Here is a 5027-nt window from a genome sequence, read left to right as displayed (position 1 = left end):
ATGGAGGTGAATTTGAAAATCACCTATTTGAAGAATATTGCGGTAACCATGGTATTGATCATAACTTCTCCGCTCCACGTACTCCTCAACAAAATGGGGTTGTGGAGCGTAAAAATCGAATTTTGGAAGAATTGGGAAGAACAATGATCAATGAAAGTGGCTTACCAAAATATTTTTGGGCTGACGCCATTAATACGGCTTGTTACGTTTTGAATAGGGTACTCATTCGCCCCATTCTAAACAAAACACCGTATGAACTTTTAAAAGGGCGAAAGCCAAATGTTTCTCACCTGCATGTCTTTGGTTGCAAATGTTTTGTGTTAAACAATGGAAAGGAAAGCTTAGGAAAATTCGATTCTAAGGCCGACGAAGGTATCTTCCTCGGATACTCTCAATCTAGCAAAGCATATAGAATATACAACAAGCGATTACTTACTGTAGAAGAGTCTGTGCACGTTACTTTTGATGAATCCAATCCGAGAAATGTCGGAAAGGGTAGTGTTTTTCATGGTGCAGGTACATCTACCGAAGACATACTCAAAGGTGGCGAGCCGGGGATTGATCAACCCGACATAGTCAAAATTGAGGAGGACAAAGATGTACACCATGATGAAACAGAAGTAGATCATCCGCCTTCAAACGATGATCTTCCTCAAGCTTGGAAGTCTTCCAAAGACCATCCAATCGACAACATTATCGGAGATATCTCAAAGGGTGTAACAACTCGATCTAAGATAAGTAATTTCTGTTATCACTTCGCTTTCGTTTCGCAGATGGAACCTAAAAACCCTAAAGAAGCCCTACTCGATGAACACTGGTTTTTATCAATGCAGGAGGAACTTAATCAGTTCACCAGAAATGAGGTTTGGGACCTTGTCCCTCCTCCGCGAGATCATCGAGTAATCGGCACCCGATGGGTGTTTAGGAACAAGCTGGACGAAAACGGGGTAATAACCCGTAATAAGGCGCGTTTAGTCGCGCAAGGGTATAACCAAGAGGAAGGCATCGACTATGAGGAAACTTATGCGCCGGTTGCCCGACTCGAGGCTATACGCCTTCTCCTTGCCTTCGCTTGTGCAAAGGATTTTAAGCTATTCCAAATGGATGTTAAGAGCGCTTTCCTTAACGGTCACATTAATGAAGAAGTTTATGTCGCACAACCTCCGGGTTTCGAATCCCATGAGTATCCTAATCATGTTTATAAACTGAAAAGGGCCTTGTATGGTCTCAAACAAGCTCCTAGAGCTTGGTATGAGAGACTAAGCAAGTTCCTACTAGATCAAGGTTACTCAAGAGGAAAGGTTGACACAACCCTCTTCATTAAACGTCAAGGAAAGCACTTGATATTAGTGCAAATTTATGTAGATGATATCATTTTTGGATCTACTAACATGAATCTTGTGAGAGAGTTTTCTGACCTTATGCAGGGCGAGTTCGAAATGAGTATGATGGGGGAGCTCACATACTTCCTCGGTCTGCAAATCAAACAGCTCAAAGAAGGAACCTTCGTGAGCCAGACAAAGTATTGTTTGGACCTTATCAAGAGATTTGACATGGCAAAAGCTAAGGCCATAGACACCCCCATGCCTACGTGTACAAACTTGAACAAAGATGAAGACGGTAAGGAAGTAGATGTGAAACGGTATAGAGGTATGATTGGTTCACTCCTTTATCTTACTGCTTCCCGTCCCGATATTATGTTTAGCGTATGCATGTGTGCAAGATATCAATCATGTCCCAAGGAATCCCATTTAAAATCCGTTAAACGGATACTTCGATATTTATCCGGTACTCCGAAGTATGGTCTACGGTATTCCAAAGGAAATGATTGTTCCTTGGTAGGTTTTTCCGATTCCGACTTTGCTGGTTGCAAATCGGATAGGAAAAGCACAAGTGGCACTTGTCACCTATTTTCAAACTCTTTGGTTAGTTGGCATAGCAAGAAACAAGTTTCTGTTGCCTTGTCAACCGCCGAAGCGGAATACGTTGCCGCCAGTAGTTGTTGTGCCCAAATCCTATGGATTAAGCAACAACTATTGGATTTCAACCTCAAACTTGATCGTATTCCCATCTTTTGTGACAACACGAGTGCTATTAACCTGACCAAGAATCCTGTGCTACATTCCCGCACCAAACATATCGAAATTCGACACCACTTTCTTCGGGATCATGTAGAGAAAGGTGACATCGTGTTTGAACACGTAAATACTGAAAATCAACTAGCGGACATTTTCACAAAGCCGCTAGCCACTGAACCTTTCTTTCATATTCGCCGAGAACTTGGCATTCTCGATATTTCGGAACGGACACTATAATCTGCTGTTTACATTACTACACTTAAAACCTTAATACTGTACTTCTGACAAATCTATGTTGTTGTAAGCACATGTCTACTGTTCACTAAGTTACTACGGCATTAAGGTGATATTGTTCCTCTTCCCCTCTCTGCAAAATCTCATGACTGCAATAATTCTATCTCAAAATGATAGTGTTTATATATATACGCCTGATATATCTCTTTGGTTGTGTATTGCTGTATGTGGTGTTAATTATGCATCAAACTGGTCATTGCATGTGCTGTGTAGTGAAAAATGAAAATTTTAAACTGTATGAGTCGACCGCAGCAGGGCTATGGTCGACGCATGATTAAATAACTTTTGCAATTTCTTTAAAATCAAACAGTATGCGTCGACGCATACAGGGGTATGGTCGACGCATCGCTCAAAGATTTCGTTTTTCTGCAGAAAAATTTTAAATCATCTCTCATGCATTCACATCATTAAATGTGCAATTACATTCCATTATCTTTCAAACTACCCACTACTTTGTAACTTGTATCTACCTAGTGGCTATTGCTCTTTGATCTTCCATCTTCCCAAAACCCTAACCTTTCCACTATAAATTGGGAAAAACCCCTCTCTAGAGGAATCACTCTCAAAACCCTCATTAAACCCTCTCTCTGTATCCAAACACTCAATCTCAAACCCACTCAAATGGCTTCCTCATCACGCAGACCCTCCGGCAAAAGACCCCGAGAATCATCCGGTGCATCTCTTCCCGTATCTGCTGTATCACTCGTTCCACCTGCTCGTGTCGAAATGTTCAACAAAGACATCGGTAAACGAGGAGTTGTGCAACAACACGCGTTCTATAGACTTGAAGCTGAACGCATGCACTTACCGGAAGTCCTGTCTCTGCTGCAGCATCAAGGTCTCATCAACTTCTTGGAGTGCAACACTCAATACAGTGAAGACCTTGTCCGAGTCTTCTACTCCGGTCTTCATGAGAACTTTCGCGGACACAAGCTTTCCTCCAAAGTTGGCTCTACAAAGGTATCAATTAAATCAAATTTCTGGAACAAATATTTTGATTTGTCTGTGGATGATGCTGGAAATCCCCTGCCTGAGGTGACTGATTCTCACCACATAGATGGCTATGAGTTTAAGAGTGCATTAAATGACATGTTGGAACGGCCATATTCTGATGATTTTGTGCAGAGTGACTTGTTCCCACGAACCGTCACTGCGGGCAAACTGAGCGCCGGGGAAAGAATTCTCCAATGGATTGTCTCACGCATCCTGCGGCCCAAGAAGGGCGGTCTCTCCAGAGTCGAACAGTCAGAGGTGCATTTGATCTACATTCTGAAAAATAAGATAAAAATCAACTGGCCATACTACATTGCTAGTAGAATGTATAATCTTCGGGATTCCGGACGAGGAACTGCTCTCGCCTACGGATCCTTCATCCAAGAAGCCCTTACAACAGCCAATGTTAGTCATCCGTCTTTCCCGTTAACATCAATCACACCTGACAAAGAATTTAGCACAAAAACCATGTCTATGATGGGATATATATGGTGCAAGGAGCGAAAGAAATATAAGTTTGTTAGAAGAGGATACGTTCCTCCAAGGGCTGACAGTGATGAAAGCGAAGATCAGGACGATGAAGTGGAAAATGAAGAAGAAGAAGAAGATGAAGAAGAAGAAGCAAGGCACGATAATGCTCACAATGGTGGAGACGACAGTCCTTCACCCATTGGCACACACGACTACTCCGGCTCTGCTTGGGTACAGCAGCCGGATACATATGAAGAAGCTGTTCCACGATGGGGTGGCTGAGGTGAATGGCAACATACGGGTTGGACAACTCGACGTGAATCTTACCAACCGTATCACCATCCTGAGGAAGAATTTCTTCCATCCCCTCCACATCCTGTTGACTCTTCAGAGCTGTTGGAGATGATGCAAAGCATGCAACTTGCCCAACAAACCTTCATGGAATCCCAGGATGACCGACTTGCTCAAATTACCAGTCAACTTCAAACCCAAAATGAGCGGATCGAAAACTTCTCCACAAGCCTAAATGAACGATATGCAGATTTGGATAGGCAGGTCACAGGGAGTCTTAGGCATCTGGAAGGTGTTTGTGATTACCTAGAAACTCTGGCTGACCCTAGCAGAAACCCAGGCGTATGCTACCATCCCGGCCACCGTCACTTAAGACAATAGCCATTCATATGCACTTACATGTTGCTTGTTGTTTTTGCATGTATTTTGTTTTGCTTTGCCCGTTTATGCACCACAACTTCCTTATGTATTTTCTCCTTCTTAATTAATGACTATTGTTAAGAAATGATATTTGTGTGATATTATTTCGTTGGTATCTATATTTCTACTACTGCCTGTAAATTTATCGTTGCAATCTTGAATAATTACTCTGTCTCTCTTTTTGATGTTGTCAAAGGGGGAGAAAAATGCTGACATGCTGACAAACTAACAGTCTGACAAACTGCAAATGGCCTTAGATTACAAAAGAAAGGGGGAGTGTGCAAAATGTGTCAATACTGCATGATGTTCGTCACGCTGAGCTATACGGGTTGTCATCATCAAAAAGGGGGAGTATGTAAAGACAAAGTGTCATACAACATACGATATCAAGTTTCGATGATGACAACACGTCTACGAACAAATGCAACACCATATCCTTTTTCACGTTATCCTAAAGCTACTATAATCATCAAAAAGATA

Source organism: Lathyrus oleraceus, chromosome 3 (assembly GCF_024323335.1).
Source record: "Lathyrus oleraceus cultivar Zhongwan6 chromosome 3, CAAS_Psat_ZW6_1.0, whole genome shotgun sequence".
In the NCBI taxonomy this organism is placed as follows: domain Eukaryota; kingdom Viridiplantae; phylum Streptophyta; class Magnoliopsida; order Fabales; family Fabaceae; genus Lathyrus; species Lathyrus oleraceus.
The sequence above is the reverse complement of the archived record's forward strand: the minus strand, read 5'-3'. Positions refer to the sequence as shown.